The sequence below is a fragment of the Hesperophylax consimilis genome, chromosome 16 (genome assembly GCF_061612785.1).
Source record: "Hesperophylax consimilis isolate HC1 chromosome 16, BYU_Hcon_1.0, whole genome shotgun sequence".
Classification (NCBI taxonomy): Eukaryota; Metazoa; Arthropoda; class Insecta; order Trichoptera; family Limnephilidae; genus Hesperophylax; species Hesperophylax consimilis.
Window position 1 is genome coordinate 8,337,742 of NC_142851.1, and position 22,574 is coordinate 8,360,315.

Consider the following 22,574-nt stretch of genomic DNA (forward strand, 5'->3'; position numbering starts at 1 on the left):
GATATAATAAATTACATTTTTAAAATATGTTTTTTTACAGTTTTTTGAAATGATGTATCTTCTCAAAAGAATATTTTTTCGGTACACGATAGTGAAATAGTCACATTAAAAATATATATACTTCTCGTATGCAAGCTAACAAATAAAAATAACACAAAGACCTTCAAACAAGGGATAATTCATAAAGTGTATGTGCGAACCGTTAGAATCTATAATCAAATATCGGTTATTATTATGTATACTATGCGCAAAACAAAAATCTGTTGACACGTCCCTTTCTTCAAGATGTGTGCGGAAGATGTAAAAATGTGTGCGGACAATTTTTAATAGATGTTCGGCCGTACAACCAAGATGTAACAGTGATTTATATTTCATTTTTTAATTAAATCCAATCTAAGAACCAACTAGGTTCTCAGTTTTGTCAAAAATTAATGAAAATGAATTCTCCTCTAATTTTGTTCCTCATTGTAATTAATTGATACGAAGTGCTTTTTAAAAATAAATAATTTCTGCATGTTTACCTTTGATCAGGAGAACTCGCTTTATTGGTCTTATAATATGGCACCACAATAAACAACCTTTCCAAAACTATACAGTGAAACAAATTTACAAAGAGTTGCGTGTTGAAATTGATTCAAAGGCCACGCACTATCGATATAAAGGCTGTATTTATTTAATTCTTCAAACGTAAATATTCATTTCTTCAAACTGCATAATTTAGTGTAAAAACTGCCAGTACATTACGATAATAACCGGGAATGAATATTTATTCGCATTTAATTGTGTTGTATATTTGCTTCAGCACGAGGTAAATCTTCTGCCAAATGGGAGCAATTATATAATTTGCTTTATCGTTTTTCCGTGACTGACAAAATCAGCACTCCATGACGTCCGGTGCCCATGCCGGGAGTCAGGAGTGACCGACAGTTAGTTTAGCGTTAGTTGGCCGACGCGAGTGCTGGCCGCGGTTTGTCCCGTGTTATTTATTGATGCCCGGTGGTGGACCATCCCCCACCGCCACCCCCTCCCACCACCCACCGATACCCACCCCCAGATCGACCCAGCCGCGGTGTAAATTGTTCATCGACCGAACGCAACCAGATATTATTATCCATTATTACGCAGTGTGATGCGCTCCTGGTGCAAGAGAAAGCGATGAGATGCCAAAAAACTAGTTTTGTACAAACTAACCTAAAATTTAAAAGACGTATGAAAGAAGTCACTGCACTTCTAATCTACGTGAAAACAATTTCAGTAAGTTTTTTGTTTAGTAGTTGTTCTAGGCGTTTTCCAAGAGAAGATTGTCCTGACGACAGCCGACGACAGGAGAGAGCACCAGAAGAAAAATATTAACCTTTTTTTTTTAAATTAGCTTCACACGGAAAACCCCGAGAAGTAATATTTTTAATTTCCTTTACCATTTTGGAGATTCTGGGAAGAGTGTAGGTTCAGGGAAAGAATAAACGTATGAGGGTGGATAATTAATATTGTGGTCAGTGTGTCCAGGAGTGACAAACGTATGACTCAATCCCTCCTTCTGCAGTGCTAGTCGATAAGTCAAGGGAGTCCGGTTGGAGAAGTCAAAGGGTCTCCCTCAACCGACATCTTCCACTCCAGCAAGCAGTTGGTGGCCATGCAGATGCGTCCGCCGCCAAGACCTGGACAAACCTCACCCTACGAACTCGTGCACCCCTGTTAAGTCACCGGTTACCTATGGTAGAGGTGTCATTTATCCAATGAATGGTTACCGAGGCGGTGGTACTCAAGCCTGCCTCCCAAAAATCGAAATAACCAGCACCTCAAAAAGATGATGTTTGACTGTTCTAGATCAACTAAATCAAGTACTAACATTACCAAGCAACTAGTAGAAGAAAATTGTCCCTGATGACAGTGAGCAGAACATGACCACTTACTCAAGACATCAGAATATGTTGACATTTTCAATGCTCTAAAAGGACAACACCGGGTTTCTACTCTTTACATAAACGATTAGTCTGTTTGGTTGCAATGTAGAATGCAACGGAAAACCACCACATTACATTCCCCTAGTAATCTTCTATAATCATCCAGAATAATTCCAGAGTAATCATGACAGAATAATAAGATTACACTTACCGTCAGAGGAAGGCACTAGAAGTGTTGATAACATTTACATTTAATGTTATACATCTCCTTAAAAAGCAGTTTCATTGTTACTTTTCACAAATAAAAAAAAAACTAAATTTTTGTTTAGAATCATAAAATATTTATGAATCCTTGGTATATTGTTCAAGAATATAATCATTCGTCCGGATAAAGGAAACGTTGTTTAAATTAGTTGAACAATTTTTGATTACTGTAATCGTAACAATCATTTTTTTTACAAAACCACCCACTGAACGACTGTAATAATATTCTTTCTATTCTAGTTATACATAATACGTATAAACGCATTATATATAACTAGCACAGACCGTGAAAAATCACGGGATATTTTAATTGTGGAATTTTGTGAAGCTGCAAGTGTTTATATTTGTAGCTTCATAAATGTCAAAAGTATTTGCCTCTAGATCATTGCCTATCAAAAATATAATCAGAAATTTACCATTCCAATGAACACCATTAGTGAACTTTTAAATCGTTATTCAGATTTAGATCTGTCAAAGATGTAAAAAAAGAAATGCACATTTCAAATATAGAATTACTTTTATAATTATTAAAAAATATATATTTCAAATAGTGAAAGTGAAAAGTTAATAGAACCAAAAAAAAGTGATTTGATATTTTTTGTTGCAGCTTATTGCGACCTCATTGAAAAGCTGTACGCGGCCAGTAAAGCACCGTGATCCGCATTTACCAGGAATGACGCTAGACAAACTAAATGCATTCATTATACGTGAAATATGCACATAGGCTGGTGTTTTTGTGCTGGCGGTGAAGCATTGTTGTGCTACCCCTTTCACCGAGCCTATAAATTGTGCCGGCTAAATAGGAAAAATGCGAAAAGGTCGACACTAATGCCTCCAATGATATTATCTGTCGATATAAAATGGACTGATGGCCGGCCAGTAAGCACAGCGTCCGATTTAAATCACTGCAGTGGGGTTGTGTTTGTTTGGGACATTATTTGACTCTACCAATTACTACTAAAACAAATCACAGTTCTTTGTATAACTGCTTCTAACCCCAACATACATCTCCTTGAAAATTATTTTCTTGTTTAAGTTCAACAGATTTTTAATACGGTGGTAATGATATTATAGCGATGCTCCCCGCTTCGAGTATAATTTGGAATTGGGCCGCTAAAAATAACTCTCTTTATATAGAAGGCGATAAGTTTTAAATTTGCGCTAAACACCAGCCGTCTGGTTTGATTAATGCAAGAAAAAAAAACATAAGTTTTATTTTATTTTGCGAACATTTAAATGTTTTACGATCATTTTCTAAATAGCTTAATTTGACACATAAAACCATAACCGAAAAGAGGTTCGTTAGTGACGAACTGTATTTAGTGTCTTAAATAAATATATCATTTGAAATGAACATAAACACGAGCTCCTGGAGCTCACCTTACGGAGTAGTAGAATAATTAGGAATAAAAAATTGCATACTGTTATAATTAGAAATCTTGTATTATATTGTAATAAATAAATGTACATAAAATTTAAAATTTGAGGACAAATATTAAATCTATATATTTAATAAATATATTTGCATTGACTTAATGAGTAAATCCTTATTACTCATTAAAATTGTAATATTTAACCATTGAAGACAATATTTTAATAATTTATTAACCTCAACACAGGCTTGTCCTAGTGAGGTTAAAAATTCTAACTTAAAGAAAAGATACAATGTAAAGAAACGATAAATAAATAAATAAATATTAGCGACTATCGCGACCGAATCTTTTTCTAATTTTTCTGCTCAACATTTTTGCTGTCATGTTGTTAATAATAATAATAGTTTATTACAGAACGTATATAGGGGTTGTGCTACGCAAAATATTCCATATTTTGAAATAACAAAAAAATCAGAAAAATAATAAGAAAAATTAATTAGTCAAAATAACAATACATGCGAAGTAGGAAGTGAAAAAAGTTAAATATTAAAACGTTGAAGAGTTGTGAACGAAGAAATATGATCAGCAAATTGAATTGAAGAATTGCTGTACAAGTATTGTTGACTGTTGTAGTATTGTGGTTGTTGTGGGTGAAGGAAAATCCCAATATAAGTTTTAAAATATCTAATTATAAGTACTTTTACCTACTTCAATCAAAATATTATTAAGAGCTTTGTTATTTCGAAGAAAGTGCGTTATCTTAGTTGTCACATAATTCATCCATATCACACTTTTTAAATTTCTTATCGAAGCACGCTTTTAGCAAAAGAGTAGAAAAAAAAGAAAACTTTGTAACTTAAAAATTTACAAAAACATAATTTATTACACGGGCGGCTTACTGAAAATGATATGTTGGTAAATTTGATATTAATCCATTCAAAAGTACGACTAATTTAAATTTGCTTTTCAAAACTGTACATGTATTAGTAAAATTTGTATTAGTGAAAGGTATTTAATCATGAGATATGATCTGAAACAATCCAAACACGAACGCCATTGTAAGAACGTTTTCACGCAAGACTTTTTCACGTGGAACACGTGTTCTTGTGCCTTTTTGCGGTACAAAAGGTCGATTTAAATGAAACTATCGCTGATATCGTGCATTTTTAAATTCGAATTTGAAATGGGTGGAGCCAGGAGCCGTGAGGTGGCTTGCAGAGACGGACTGTGATTGGACAGGTGTTACGGAAGCGGGGGTAACGAGCCCCTGACACGAACACCAAGTGTGTAGCAAGCAGCTAGAGGCCCCACTATCCGCTTCCCGCTACCCGCTACCGGCTACCCGCTGAGCGACTTAGGAAATGCTACGCGAAATAAATTAACAGCGCAAAAGTCACGAGCTTTTAAAAAAACCTTCCGATTCAATGATTTATAAAATATTATTATCCTTTGTTTTGTTTTTGTGTTTGAATGGCAGGAAAAATAGTTAGGTTTTATTAATCGACTTACTGAGGTCTTGCGAATCTTAATCTACATTTTGTACTGGTTTAAATGAAAAATTATTGTAGGTGAGGATGGAGGTAGAATTGCATTAAAAAAACGTTTTCAGTTTCTATTTATGTGTTTTTATCAAATGTAATCGCTCTTTGGTGATTTTTCCACACAGCTCCATAACAATAATCATAGTTTTGTTATTATTACGCCATTACGTTGTTTTTTTTGATTTATTAGAGTTTGAATGTCACAGCATTAGAGCATTAATCATAGTTTTAATAACAACTGGCGAAATAAAGCCATAACACACACGCATATTAAGTTAATCATTAAATAATAAAAAAAATTGGTCTGGCAAAAATACAAAAAAAAAACTCTTTATTATTTTAAAATATTAGTGAGAAATAAGTTGTTCGATAGTTAAAATAAAACCATGGTTCGATGGATAAAGTCCGTTTCATACTTGTAGATATATTATATTAAAACGAATTAAAATCTTGAGGTTTATATGGAAGTTGGTATTTGTTTTTCAAAATTTTTAAATGTTGCAAATATATTTAAAATAATCATAGACGTGAGGATTGAGTAATTTCATCAAATAAACTAAATTTAGTTGTTAGTATTAAAAATGCCTTAAGCAGGAAACATAACTTTTTCATGTTGTACTTTGAAGACCTACATGAAGCCAATGAAAAGTAACAGTCCCAAAAAATATGGCTTCGAAGGATTTTACCAAAACCCAATATTATACTGCCGTCATTAGTAAAAAAGCAGCTGGAAATTTTCGATGGTCACATTCTGATGTTATTTGTTTGTATTATAATAGGTTGACAAACAAAAAAAGGATACAACATACAACAGATATGGACATGGAAATTTTCCAGCCTTTTTGCTTATAACGACAGTATAGTATCATTATGATACAGAATTTATTTTTAAATGCACAATGAAAAGTTTTGAACGGAAGTCGATGGTCTATCAGAAAAATAATGTATTAGACCATTTGAAAGGTATTTTTAAGAAATTTTCTATTTGGTTGGCTTACAAAATTGACTCATTTAAAAAAATTCTCACTATAACCGCTATACGAAATGAAAAAAAAGGTTGTGCTAGCAGCTTATATGGGAATATGACTAACATACAAACGTCTTTTTTATAATAAAAATGTTTTTCTAATTGATTTGCGTTCAGTACAAAATATTTTGAAGGCCTCCGTAGCGAAAATTGAAATCATTTAAAAGTGTCGTAAATTGCTTGTTCGTAATAAATGCACACAGCGCTACGTGGTGATAATTTCCACTTCTCCAAATATGTATTTCCTTAATTAGAGTTCTCGGAATCATAGGGCGGCAGGGGGTGGCTCCTGTAGGGGGTGGAAAGCCGGGGGAGGTACCAGGTACCAGGGAGGTAGAAGTGTGCGAAGGTAGCGCGGCAGTAGCAAGGGAGAAGTAGAAGGAAGGGCGGCGGTGGCTGTATTTATGGCATCTGGAAAGATCGTTACCTGTTTCACTCCTTACGCAAAACTTAAATTAGCCAATAAACCTGTCAGGTACGCGCCCGGTTCTTCCCGGAGGTAAATACAATTCTCTGTTTATAATTAGTTTAAGTTGATACAGGTGGCACGCCGGAATTGCTAATTTATGTACGATTCCGTGTAAGCTACGGCTAATCACATTACCCGATAATAATTTAGGAATGTTATTATTTTAATTGGACGCGACGGTGGCAGGCAACGTTGACAGCTTTTCCTAGGATAAGTATTTTTATTGTTGAAAGAAAAAATAAAACTTTTACGTTGCGGTAAAGACTACTTCATCCAGTTACATTTTTGGGTTATTGAAAGTTTCATATTCTTACAAGTATTAATATAATGGCACATTAAAAGATTAGTTGCAGCTATCAGTAACCACATCTGTGGTAGAGTGGTAAACTACATTTCTATGGAATCATATATATATAGGGAATCGAAATATGGCATGGAAAATACATATATTTACACAATAAAATTGAAATATAAATATTTTTAAACATTTATACTGAGGGATCAGTAGAATTTATAGGTCCAGTTAGGAGTTCTACCGAGCCAAACCCCCTGATATGAAAATATCTGGAGTCGGTGATTTATTTTCCCATTTGATCTCTGGTGAGTTCACGCGTTGTTCTTGTATTATTTTGTATTTATTATGCTTATTTAATGCACTTGCATTATGTGGATTGACTAGATGATCATTTGTGGAAAAGTGTGTGGAAGGGCTTAGTTATTCCTGTTGGGAAGATTCAACCCGGACACAAAGTCGGAAAATATATATTTTTTAAATATTTATATTGAGGGATCAGTAGGATTTATAGGTCCAGTTAGGAGTTCTGATATGAAAATATCCCTGGAGTCGGTAAATTATTTTCCCATTTGATCTCTCTGAGCTGACGTGTGGTTCTTGTATTGTTTTGTATTTATTATGCTTACGAGTATATAATGCACTTGCATAATGTGGATTGACTAGATGATAATTTGTGGAAAAGTGTGTGGAAGGGTTTAGTTATTCCTGTGGGGAAGATTTAACCCGGACATAAAGTCGGAAAATAAATACAAATTAATTAAGGATCAAAAGGTTATGAATTTCAATCATACTTAGAAAAGGCATCAACAATCATCCTTTTACAAATATTTGATGTGCTTACACCTCACAAGTCTAATCACTTAGTGCTCACAACCGTCTGGAGCTAGTGAGACTATGGCATCCCCAATTTGGGTATGTTACGCGGCTTGAAGTAGTTGAGATGGGAAGAAAACGGAAAAGAGGAGAATGGGGAAGTACCTGGTCACCAAATACGGTCAAAACCATCTCAAGCAACGTTTCAATTCTGAAAGGTGGTCTTACACCAGGGACACACTGCGAGTATATTCCACTCTAAAACGTGCCGCAAATATACTATTTATCATTAGAAATTATTAATTTGTGAAATAACACAAAAAAATATTTATTTTTCGGAATAACTTTATTGAGTAAAACCTCAAATTGTAATATTTAATTATTGAAGACAATATTAGTGATTTCCAAACGAAAATCTGAAACAGAAAAATCAGAAAAGGATACGGTCACATCTAGGACACGAGCCCAGGACCCTTGTCTTTCCGGGACACCGCTCTACCAACTGAGCTAATGGGACCCTATCCCCCTCGGTCACTTTTAACTGTGTCATACTTCGAATAAGAACTACCAACATTGTCTTCATTTTTTCACCGCACATTTTTCTGTTTCAGATTTTCGTTTAGAAATCGCTAATATTGTCTTCAATAATCAAATAAAATATACTTGCGCACGCTGGGATTTGAGCCCGCAACCTCCGGCTTGCTAGTCGAGGGCCATACCCCTCGATCACGGAGGCCGTGTTTATATTGTCTTAAAAATGCGAAGTGGCCGAATTTTCTTTTAATATTAATTATGTTCACCTTAGTTTATCAGTGATTGTTCATGTAATATTAAAATCAAGAACGTCAAGTGTGCAAAATTTCATCAAGAATTAGCCGTGTTTGGTGACCAAATCTGAATAACCACTACTTCCCCACCTATCTTTTTTCAATCTTACCCTTCCTCACTACCTTCCTGACCTCTGCCATAGGTCACTTTAAGTGGTTTGATACGTTTGGCGACTTTGCAGGGGTGCCCGGGTACATGGGGTGACGTTTTCTATCGTCTATTTCTATGCGTCTATCCACCAACTGCATGGCGTGCCGGATCGGGAGAGACTGGTAGAGAGAGACTTTTTGACCTCTCCAGCCGGACCTTCTCGGATCATCACCTAGCACCGCATTGGAAGGGATAGATTCATACGTCCTTCACCCCTCTCCTCCCTTTCCTAAGAAGACCCTCAACAAAGTATCCCACAGATGACATAGGCCCTGAGGGGAATTATTTTCTTCTATCGAAATTATATCACTAACATAATTAAATTGTCAAAAAAATCGGTAACACGACATTGGTGTCAGAACGGTAAGTTCCTTAACTCGTTCAAGAGTGGAATACACACTCGGTACTATCTTGGTAATAGACCAACAATCAGAAACTTCGCTTGAAATGACTCTAGTTATGTTTGGTGACACAAATTTCGAGCATTTAGTACTTCGAGATATCGCAAAAAAATGTACCACTAATGGCATAATTATTATTAATTACATTTGTGTACAATCTATTTATTTATAAAAATAAATACGTAAGTATTCGTTTGTCCAAAATCTTAAAAATAACGTGACACTGAGTTCGTACACGCTAATCTTCAAAACCGCTCGACCGATTTCAATGAAATTTTGTGAATCGGTATGATTGGTTCCAGCTTAAAACATTGGATAGTTTTGGACCCGATAGGTGGCGCTGTTGTTGAGATTAAAATTTTTTTTTAAACGAATTTGGTTTTTTTTCAGCTTTATCATACAGAAATAAATACAACCAAAAATAAATCTCTACCCCCCCCCCCTCTCTATATTTTTTATTGCCATTTTAAAAATTTATGTTGGAATAAAGGGTCGTAATTCATAAGTAAGTTGTACAAGCTTTATCTATGGAAAAAGACGGTTTCCAAAAAATTACGTTCACCAAATTGCACTACATTAAATTAAAATTCATTACTATAGTGTTTAGACATAAAAATCAATCTTTATTTACCCCATTTACAAAAATTAATTTTTATCCATTATCGATTAAGAATTTCAATTTTATTTATTTGAAAAAATGCACTTGAATATAAGATGAATTAAAATGAAATAAAAAAGTATATCGAAAGTGTTTTCTATGGATCGTATTCGTACGGAAATCTGTCACACTGTGAAAGACTTCAAGGCAGTTTTATGAGTAAAGAACGGTACCGGTCGCATTTTTACTCTAACTAACTAACCATCACGCCGTTTCCCCGCAGGGGTAGGCAGAGAGGACGGACCGCCAAACAACTCGGTCTTGGCACACACTCCTTGCCTCATTCACATTCATACATCGTCTCATACATACTCTTCTATTGTTCTGACTCTTGACATGGCCCGACTCAAGTATCTGATTCACTTGGTCATGCCATGTCTTCCTCGGGCGTCCCCGACTTCTGCTACCATTCACATTTGCATCGTATATTCTCCTTACACTCCTTTCTTCGCTCATTCGCTCTACATGCCCAAACCATCTTTTTACTCATTTTCAATAATTTACAATATCTACGATGCATGTGACTTGCGAATGTATTTTATGTATGTCAAATGCATAAAATATCAGACAACAGATTAAAGGCGGTCTACATAAAATGAGGTCTATATAAAATTCAGTCTACATAATAGACGGTCTGTGGCAGGACAACGTCTGGGCATCCAATAGTAACACAGTACACAACTGAAAAACAGTAAAGAAGAGAACGGTAGGTACCTACAAACTAACTACGTACACCTGGATATAGCAATGTCTTATTTATTTAACGCCCAGAGGGCTTTTACATGTAGGTGGTACAATTTTAATGACAGTTTTGAAACACAAGAAAGAAATAATAAAAATAAAATTACATTAAAAAATAATATATGCAAGAAACAAAATTAAAAATAACAAGAACATAAATTAAAAAATTCAGCGATTTGACTGGTTTACAAAAATATAACTTCCATAATAGTGTTGAAATAATTCTTTTAGGTAATCCACAAAATTCGCAAAGTTAATATTAAATATATCGACATCACCTAAGTATTGGTTTCCCATAGTGTGAAACCGTTGTATTGGAGAGTTCGCAATGTAATTGCGCTTATGTGTGTTGCAGTGGAATAGTGTATTTTTTCGTGTTGTTATTGTAGGTATTCGTAAGTATATGAGTTGCAGAAGTTCGCAACAGTCGAATTTAGAGTTTAGAATCTTGAATAAAAATATTAAGTCGTTTATTTTACGCCTATCTTCCAATGTGTGTATTTTTAGAGTGTTTAATAATAATAATAATTGGATAATTTGTAGAGCGCCGTTTTTGTGAAAAATCACCTCAAGGGCGCTGTACAATTTATTTCCTAGGATCTACATTTATTATTTATAACCTTTGGAACACCAGACCCTTTTTGAGGGAAATCAAAAATATTGCATGAACAGTTGATAAAATGAAATAATTGATAAAAAAAGAAAGACAAGTGACATTTTAAAGCTGCACATTAACAATAATATGATGCAAGTTTCTGATAACCCAAAACTATGTGCGAATGCTTTCAATAATTTTTTTTTCAAATGTCGGAAAAAATCTCGCAAACGAAATTACTAACAACATAGATAATACCACCACATCAGGAATTCCAGTAGCTTCATTAAATAAAACGGTAAAAACATTCGAAACGATAACCGAACAAGAAACTGTTGTTATAATACAAAACCTAAAAACTGAGTCCGCACCAGGTTTTGATGGGATAACCGTTGAAATTCTGAAAAAAAATCTTAACTTTTTGAAAAAACCTATTACACATATCATAAATAATAGTCTTAAAAAAGGAATCTTTCCATCTATTTACAAAAAAACTATTATTTCACCGATTTTTAAATCAGGTGATACTAAAGAAATTAATAACTACCGACCTATATCAGTATTATCAAATATCTCAAAAATTTTTGAAAAGGTAGCAAAAAAGCAACTGCTAAAATTTATTGAAACTAATAATATATTGAGTGACCAACAATTTGGATTTCGCGAAAAAATAAGCACACAGGACGCAATTATAGATTTAACAACAAAAATACATCAAGCACTAGACAAAGGCAAAAAATCTCTTGCAATATTCATAGACCTAAAGAAAGCCTTTGACAGCATAAGTCACAAAAAATTACTCTACAAGCTTAACAAAATAGGAATTATAGATAATGCCAAAATGTGGATAGAAAGTTTCCTGAATTCTAGAAGTCAATATGTAAAAATAAATAACACTCTCAGTGAACCGAACACAAGTGACTTTGGAATACCACAAGGCACCATATTGGGCCCTCTTCTATTCATATTATATGTTAATAATATCTTTAAATTACCATTAACAGGAAAACTCATTTCATATGCAGATGATACTGCAATTATATTTCAAGCGAATTCATTGAATGAACTTGAAATAATTGCTAACAATGATATCAATACGTTAAAAGAATGGTTTGATAAAAACTTATTAACATTAAATATTGAAAAAACATATTATATAATTTTTAGTATAAACAAAATAAACCCTTTTATTACATTAAATATTAAAATACATTCAAAAAAATGCATATCAAAAAAATCTACTTGCCAAAATAATGACTGTTTATCCATAGGAAATAAAAATGAAATTAAATATTTAGGTGTTATAATAGATAGTCAACTTAAGTGGAAAACTCACATAAACAATATCATAAATAGATTAAGAAAACTCATTTACATATTTATTAGTCTAAGAAATATACTTAACTTAAAAATTCTTAAAAATATTTACTACGCTCTAGCCCATTCAATAATACAGTATGGTATCGTTGCGTGGGGGGGAGCTTACAAATCATCACTTTTACCGCTGGAAATCACTCAAAGGTTGTTAATAAAAATCTTAATAAAAAAACCATCAGACTACCCAACCTTACAACTTTTCCAAGATTTTCAAGTCCCATCACTAAAAAATACATATACGAAAAATACGCTACTTCAAATCCACAAAGATCTGTATAAGAAGTCACACCATGCCATGGTTCGTGTCGAGAGCAATAGGCAAAATACAATGGGTCGCTTATGGACTCCATTAATGCATACCAGTTTTGCACAACACTATTACACGTACACTGGAGTGGTATGGTTTAATAAATTAACGACTGAGATGAGATTAGAACCGGATTTTAATAAATTTAAAAATAAAATTAACCTCACTACAATAAATAATTTAACGAATTAGAATGACGATGATATCTCACTAAATTATTTTATAAATTATTATATAAAAAAACTAAAATCTCTTCACTTTATATGTTTTTATGATTCTTTTTTTCTTCTATTTACATATGTATGTTAAGTTTTTATTATTTTCCCTTTACACACGAGTTTTAAACTCTTGTAAAGGTAAACATGTTAATTTTTATTGAAATATGTTCTTACTATGTAAATTTAAACATTATACTGTATTTTATAAAATAAATAAAAAAAAAAAAAAAAAAAAAATAAGTTTTCCAGAGGTTAAAGCATAATTTTGGTAGTTTTTAATGAAATTTTGACCTTCAAAACAAGAGGAAGGTCACTGTCTTAATGATATATCGAAAAACCACAAAATTAGTACCACATCTGATTTCGAAACCTCTGCATAAAACCCAGACAGCGCCGGGGACTACTATGTAATAAATAGATACCAATTGTTACAGGTGACGGATTTCTCCCTTCTGAGAGTAGCTTCATCTCCACGGGTATATTTTTAACATTTTTCATTGGTTTGTACATGTCGCAGAGTTGGTCCAGGTCAGACATGACAGAATGCTTGCTTTTCCAAGGTTTAGCCATCTTGTATTTTATAAGAAATGATATGGTAAGTCTTCTAGTGGGATATTTAATTTAAAATTTATTATTAAAATTTTTTGTATTCGCTCAATGTTATTATGTGAATTTTGTAAGAGGGAGACCAAACTACTGAGTTGTATTCAATTATGCTTCTAGCTAGAGATATGTATAACAGTTTAATGCCTTTTAAGGAGTTAAAGTTTTTAGTTGTTCTTAATACGAAGCCTAGTGTTTTCATGCCTTTGTTTTACAATTTGATGGATATGATTGGCGAAACTTAGTTTTTCATCCAAAATAATTCCGAGATCTCTCATTTCCGTGACTCTTTCTAAAGCTGTATTGTTAATGGAATATTCAAGTAAAACAGGATTTTTATTTCTGTAGTAAGTCAAGGTTTTTCATTTGTCTACATTTAAAAACAGATTATTTCGTACAATACAAATATTGCATAATACAATGAGATTTTCAATATCACAAGTATTTTTTCTTTTAAATCCATTTATTTGAATTTTAATTGTGTTTTCTTGATTGAATGAAATGGAATTTTGGAAATGGAAATTATTCCACTTCCCGATATCTGATCGAACTAAAACTCGCCTGATGGTTGTCAACGACAATGCATTCTATTTGGTGACACTCATGCACACACAAGCACGCACATACGCATTTTTCAAAAATTGCATGACATTATATTTAAAAATTTAAAGCAGTTAATATACGAAATAAATGTCGGTACTAGCCAATTGGTATTTGGCTTAGGTGTTAGCAGTGTTGATTCCACTTCCTGGGCAGAAAATGTTCAATCCTCAGTAAAACCATTTTTTTACGTTTTAAAAGATATTTTAAAAGTTCACAGCAGTTTAAGGGTCAGTCCCTGGGGAGGAAGGTTCAATCCTCTATCAGGCTATTTTTTTCTTTGAAATTTGTACTAGCTGGCCCAAGAAAAGGCACAACTAGGTCAAAAAAAGAAAATAGATGTTCTATAGCAAAAAAAAAAGATTTTTTCTTTTGCAGCAGCCTTGGTGATGGACATTATAATTTAAAATTTAATAATATGTAATGTTATTGTTTTGTTTAATAGTTTTATAGATACAGTAGTAGACCAGATAATTAAGGTGATTGAGGTAAAAATACAAACAAAAGTAGTTATATATTAATCTTTCTAAGGTTACAATCAAATAGCATTCAAGCTCGCGATGAATTCCTAAACAAAATAAAGAATTACAAGAGATGTACTACGATCAACACTAATGAACTAAACACAGTTGTTCTTGGGCTATCGCAAGAAAACAGACGCATTTATGTATCCAAACATTCAACACCAAAAGGAAAATTTCTATTATCTCAAACAAAAAAAAATGCATGAGATAACAACTTCAAACTATTACATTATTATTACAATTACTAATGTCCTGGATCTCGATCGAGAAAACGTCAATTAATATGACTAATGATACAAGTGATTTCATAGCGTGCTTTATCACTAGATTCAACACAACATCGCCAGTTTCAACAGAGATTTCATCGCGCGCTTCATCACTAGATCCAACGCAACATCGCCAGTTTCAAGAGAGATTTCATCGCGTGCTTCGTCACTAGATTCAACACAACATCGCCAGTTTCACCAGTGATTATTACATCATGAGTTTCATTTGATGTTTCATCACTGATTTCATCACAGGATTCATCGCTGAATTTATCACTGTATTAAAATTAATAATTAAAAAAAATCTTTTTAATTTAAAATACTTACGCACCAAACAACACAAATTAAGGCCATGATTAGTTTCTTAGAACAGGCACTGCTTATAGAGAAACTAAGGTTGATTGCTTTCTTAACTGGGCCATAATGTATTCACGCCATTATTTTACTTGTAAATATTACTGTGATATATCCAATATACATGTATTATTATTTGGCCTAGTGTGTAACATAAAAAGAAATAAATAAATAAAAGCAACAGTTTTTCTTTATCGTTAATAATTTCGTTTTATTTTATTTTAATAAAATGTGTACAAATGATATTCTGTTTAATCAGGTCGATATTAATACCTAGCAAGGCAGATTGTCTGTTTTAAGGAACTAAAAACTTTAAAATTAACTATTATTGTGACATTTTCCACTTGCATCAGGATTGACATAATCATTCAGCTGGACACGGATAACTTTGTAGTCGTTGGCCTAGCTAGTACAGACTTTTTGGATACAAAAATCCGCCAAGTTAACCATGTTTGTCCGTGATTTTTCGGCTGTATGTATTTTTTTTTAATTACCCATGCTCTTTATCCCGGATGTAAGCACATTTCATCTCAGAGGTTCGATCATATTATGGCAAGCGGGGTTGGTAGGTTGGTGGCTCTCGATAGTGACGAGAAGCCGAGAGGGTGATGTTCGCGTAGGGCGGGTGGTCGAGGGGCGGGGGATTTGGGCGGCGGGGATGGGCGGGAAGCTCGACGTTGAGTAATGACATACAACGACTGGCTAGAGTGTGCGATAACAGCCGGGGCATGCTTCCTCACTACCCGCTATCCTGGTAGGGCCCCAAATCAAAGGAGCTAACTTCTAAGTCAACTTTTTGTTTTTCAATCAAAATTTTAAAGAATTGCTAGAAAAATTTGAGACATTTTAGGAGGTTAGTACCAAATTTTCGATGCCGAATGGCATATAGAAGTTATTCTGAATATTGAGTAAATGAATCGTTTAATAGGTTCACCTTGCTTTGGTTTTCTACGACAAAAACTGCACAGAGATCTCCGAAATTAAAATATGTTTTTTTTTAAAACCATGTAAATTTTAATTTGTTCTGTTTAATTTTTGAGGTATGTATGTAACTACCTCGTCTTGAAATTGATATACTAGAATGGGAATCTGCGACCTCAAATCTAAAACCCATAAAGGTTATTATAAAACCATCCTAAAGTTTCTCAAAATAAATAGGGCGTCAACAAAATAAATCTTCAAGTCTTTTGTAGTTTCAAAACAAAACATTCAAAATGTCTATGCAAAGAATTTTTTCATATATTTTTTTGAAAAATCTAATAAAACGTATAAAACAAACTTTATGAATATACCTACCCATAAAGGTTATTATAAAACCATCCTAAAGTTTCTCAAAATAAGTAGGGCGTCAACAAAATAAATCTTCAAGTCTTTTGTAGTTTTAAAACAAAACATTCAAAATGTCTATGCAAAGAATTTTTTCATATATTTTTTTTGAAAAATCGTATAAAACGTAGAAAACAAACTTTATGAATATACCTAAATTTAAAACTGCTTTTGGACAAAGTGACTACAAATACCTTTCCACTAAGCTCTACAATTCATTTCACTTCTAACTACCATAAAGAAAAAAAAGCATATCTACCAAAGTATTTAGATATACGAGTCATGCATTCTTATTCCAACTTTCTTTTGTAGATTTAATCCTTTCTTGAAATCATTTATTTAATAATATGAGGTTTGTTTAGAGATGTAATCCCTTAATTCAATCACAAACCTAATAATATTAACCTAGGTAATAATTGTACAAATTCCAATAATTTGTAGAAGCAAGTATGCTCAGTCATATATCTCCCAATCCCAGTTCCCAGATCCCAGCCCTGTATCATCCCCAGCCTAAAGTTGCAATATTCCGTCTCGCTGGCGCGGTGCGATATGCGATACGGCGCCGCCCATTTGTCAACCGTCGCCCCCGCATGGAGGCTTGCGACCGCAGGCTGCACGGCGTAGCGCACGAACCGCTCAATGCACTCGCCTTTGCCGTTTCTACCGCCCCTACTCGGGATCGCGACCCGCCTGTCGAAGGGTTTAACACAGTTTCTCTCAAAGAGTTGAGGGATGTCGATTGAAGTCACTCATATGTCTGATTCTGTGTCCGGCAATCATTATTATCAATTTCATTATTATTACTCTTTATTTCGTAGTGTTTATTAATGTAGTGGTTATTTCATCACTTTTCTTGACTTTATTATCACTTTATAAAGGTGTGTTGAATTGAAAATTTGAAGAGTTGTCCAGTCACCATCCGAAACAGGTAGCTTATTCTGAGGAATGATTTTTTTCGTGGGTAACAAAACATCGAGTTGTAACGTTACTTATTTTTGTAATTTTTATTATTTAAAAAATATATATTATCCATTGATTTCCGAAATTAGTGTGAGGTTAGCAAAAGTATTAAAAACAAACAAAATAAAGAAGAAAAATGTCTACTAAGTTATGTTTTTAGCAGTTCTTGGCTCCCTTTTCCCAAGTTAATAACCAATTTGATAATTTATATTATGAATGTTACCTGTCTGCCTAAATTATGTCTTTCGGGGACTTGTCTTATAATATTGTTTAAGCGCGTAGAAAATGCATAGTATATTAATCCAAAGTGTTTTACTTGTCTCTATGAGAGGTTACTCTTCCCAAAACATGTAAAATTGTCAGATTGTCACGTTATGTTAGGTTTATGTGCTTCTCATGTTAAATGTATTTCTAGGATAAAAATGAAACAAAATATTTTTTTAATGTTTTTTTAATAATTTTTTACACAAGATGTAGCATTTATAATGCTAACAAATTTCATTGTTTCCATCATTCAAAAAAAAAAACCGCTATACAGAGCATAACCTCTCATACGTCCGCGATCTACATTCATCTTCTTTTCATTATTTCACTTTATAATCTATCAATATTTATATATTTTAATATTTATATAATAATAAGTATAATTCAGTATAGAGGTAAGTTTATAGCATATAAACTAACTATCTTTAAAGTTGAATAAAAATCATACATTTACATTTATCCGTCCATATTAAATAATCATTTATTAGTTTAACACGTCTGTTTGAAAACATCATGTTCCGAAATTAAAGGAAAAGTATCACTCTGTTTCTCTAAAAACAATAAAGATTTAAAAATAGATGAACAAATAGATGCTTGTGCGAAACAAATCAGTTTTTACATAGTTACAAAGGAAAAACAAACAAATAATATTTTACAAAATTCTAACAGGATTTGCATCCTTTGAGGGAAGCGTTAAGTTTCATGTGAACCACGGGAAGTGTGCTTTTATTTATTTCAACCCATTTCCCTTCAGTCAGATGGTCAACTTTAGGGGACCATCAAAAATGGTGGATATTTTAATTTATTTTTATTTTACATTTCACATTTTTCGACATGTGTTTTTTTATTGCCATTTTTACGGGTCGAAGAAAAGCATTTGAAACGGAATAAAAGCACACCACCCCTTTCTCCTTGTCTTGTGTTATTTAACAAACATTTACATAATTAATAATTTACAAACAATATTATTGTACAGCGTGTTTTATTTAATTTCCAATGATTAAAGAAAATCTTTGATATGTTTGTTTTCGGAAAGAAAAAGTATTCACGTGAATTTAAGTTAAAATATCGAATAAACCATTGCTTTATAGGAAGTTCGCAAAATAGTATAATAATATAGGTAAGTTAATGGGATGAGTAAAAATTCACCTGAATACTGATACACAATAATGCATGGTTTTAAGGCATTTTTAATTAAGCCATTAAACAATTTATAGATTATTAAATTTTTAACGTTGCCATGGTTGAGAAAAAATTGATAAAAAAATTTCAGTATCAATCGACAGAATATGGGTACCTACGACAATTTAAAATTCACTATAAATATATCAATATTTCATAAAAACATGATATTTGTAAACATAAGTATATTTTGTGTTTTCGTATTGTTTGAACATTTGAAAAACGTTTTTATCATTTATGAAACAAAGTATTATTTGAAGATTCGTATACATTGATTAAGGCTTATGATGAACATTTAATACAACTTCATCATCTCTTGGTTTGGTGTACTTATTTAATGGGTGACACTAACTTGGTTTGAGAGCGAACGCAAGCAAAATGCAAAGTTTATAAATAAGTTTCTACTTCAAAATCAGAGAATAGCTTCGAAGCAGCGTTGAAAGTATCCAATAAAGTTTTCTATTTAAATCGTAAATCGTTTGAAGGAAAGTTTAAAATAAGTTTATTTCTATACTATTTGAAATTTTGTACCTGGCGGAACAAAACTGGAAATGACTTATTTAATTAAACCATATTTAAACAGTTTTCTCATAATTGATTACCCTGTAAAGAGATCCATTCTCATACATACATTTAGTATAATTTGATTTATATAAGACACCTGCCTTTTCTATCAGACAGATCTTTCAGATATAAAATAATATTTTAACCATCGTATACATAATTGATTGCCTTCAGAAGCAGTAAAGAATAATGCGCCATTATATTTCTGTTAGTTCCTAGTTTTATTTGCCTTCAAAAACCGATTTAAATAGAAAAATTATTATAGATAAATTGAAAATCATACACAACCAATAATTGTTACAATTTAATGTTATGGAAATAAAAAATATCGAAAAATTCATGTTTGAGAAATGGTTAAAACTTTTGTGCTAAAACAGCTTCTTATTGAAAAGACTAAATTAATTTGTACAAAAATAATGTGAGCTTCTGTTGTCTACGTAGTTATGATGACATATATACATAGATGTGATCTATTATAAGTGTGTGATCGTTCATCAAGTTCCTGTTACATTAAAATCATAACCCATTACGTAATTTTCTTATAAAATTGGTAGAATTATTGGTTTCCATAGTATACGAATGTTTTATAACAACTATAATTGGTGGGAGACAGAAAAAATGATTACAACAACATGATTAAGAGTCTTTTTAAATATTATTACAATAACATCACAAATTTGAAAGCATTTCAATATTAAAGTTTCCGTTACAAATATTTATTAATCACACGTATAATTACACTGTAATGATGTGCGAATGGCTACCTCTAGAGATTTTGGTATACACAGTTTCAGTATAATCAAGTAATGCCAAGAATAGAACTTGGGAGGTTATTAAGTAGATTTGATCAACCTATTAACTTGGTTCTTCCCTTAGATGTTCATTATTTAACTGAAATTAATTATTTTTGTTCTGATTTTGTATCTACCATTTGAATCTGCTCAATTTATTAAAATAATTCATTCAAATTCAATTTCAACAGATATTTACAAATAGTATTGACTAGGATAAAGCACTATTTTGAATGGTTTTATTGATGTTACTTGTTTATCTATTACAATTCTAATAATTTACTGAATAATAATTTATGGGCTTTTATAAGTGAACAACACAGTGAGCTTTATTAAATTTTATCTGGTTGTTTTTTTAAACAGAATTATAAATAAATGAGTGTCCATTTAGCTGATTTTAATATTGCATATCCACGAAACAACAAAAGCTGATCTCATGTAACAGTATAAGTTTTCATAAGATATTCATAAACAACGAAATAAATAATGAAGGTTATTTATGATGGAAGAAAGTATGTATTGATAATTATTATGTATTTAATAGTTTCTGAGGAATAAATATTCAAATTGTGATGATTAAGACGAACACAAGAACACAAATATGAATAATATCTCAGTACATAATTAAAAAGCGGTTCAAGGGACATTTACGTATACAATGTTTTGATAAAATCAGTATAGTAAATAGTTAGGCTGCTTCCTACGAATAATATATACAGTTGCCTGCAGCCGGCGGCAGTTGCGGCTGCGCCAATGCACAGTACTGTTCTGTAGAGCGCACAGTACTGCACACTGCACAGCGAACAGTACTACGCATTGCACAGCGCTGAGCTGAGCGAAGTTCCAGAGAAAGCAATAGCTACCTTCGACAGAGCCCCCACACATCTACCTTCAATCATTTTACTACAACTCTCCGAGGTTTATACACATTGATGCTCCTATACATACTCCTCTATCAAATATCACTAATCGTAACTTACAAATATTTATTAATTTAAGATTTATTTATTTTATTTATAAAGGGGTAGGGGTATTTGCGAATTACATTCAGATTTGTAACTTCTAACACACTTTAATTAAAAATTTATAATCATTTGTATATTAACATTACATATGAACCGTATAATATTTCAAGTCTTAACAGCTAATGCACCGCTGACGAAAGATCCACTGTATGCTGTCTTTATTGAAAAGCAACGCGGATCTAGCGCGGTAAATTGCACCTCTTGTGTTGTGTATTGGCCGTTCGTTTGTCACTTCTCTGATAGTCCAGACACAAACTACTTAACTGTTCATTGAACGCTCGAGTCCATATTCACACTGTTAGTTGTAGACTTATCGTATACTGAAGACTGAACAGGACCTTTGTTTGTCCCCGTCCTCGCCCAGTCACTTCCGGCCACATGATCACAGAGCTTCTCTCTTCTCTTCTCTTCTCTCCCCGAACCGACTCTTCGTTGTATACTTCTAATTGTATTATTCTTATTGTTTAATGATGCCGCGTTATGTCACCATGCTATTAGTTAAGCCACGATCACATGACAAGTCAAAACCACACACGCAAACACGATTTGATACAAAACATAATTTACACATCTTTGTACAGTGGTTGAATCACATTTAAATGATATTATTTGTTCTTTGTGATCAGAATACCAAAGTATCGGTAAACCAAAGCGCATTATAAATGATCCGTTATGCATTCATCACGGAAAAGTCTGCTTCGATCTTGGTAGGATTGCGCAAACACTAAAATAACACACGATCGATTGATTGTCCAATGTTTTTTTGATGAACGCGTCACACTGTCTCCGCCCAAATATACCTAATAATAAAGTCACTGGTATTTTAGCACTTCTAGGCGAAGCGCTGTTCGGCGCTCTCTTCTGCTGGGATTCTACGAATCGTTATCAGCACCTGCAACAATAAACAAATTATTAGTAATTGAAGTCATAAGATCAATGTAGTATTTTATTGCATCAAAGGCAAGCTGATTGTGGCTTGTCACGACATAAGTAGTTAATCAAGCGCAAATCAATATAATCAAGAGTGCAAAAAACACCCACTTGATATGTAATAAAAAAGCCATCAATCAAAGTTCATTACCAGGAGACGAGAAGCGAGAGGAGTATAAGTAATAAGTAAGAGTAGAGGATGCACGTATCATGTAATGGTATGT

The 22,574-nt window shown here is 32.8% G+C and overlaps 1 protein-coding gene across 2 annotated transcripts in view; it reads right to left on the reverse strand.

Annotated features, from left to right (window-relative positions):
- Positions 1–18,038: 18,038 nt before the first annotated feature.
- hth (Meis homeobox homothorax) overlaps positions 18,039–22,574 on the reverse strand; it is a 516,737-nt gene continuing 512,201 nt past the window's right edge. For both annotated transcript variants that reach the window (XM_089640857.1, XM_089640856.1), the window contains one exon: positions 18,039–22,312. The gene's annotated coding sequence lies outside the window, so the exon portion shown is untranslated. The remainder of the gene's footprint in view (positions 22,313–22,574) is intronic.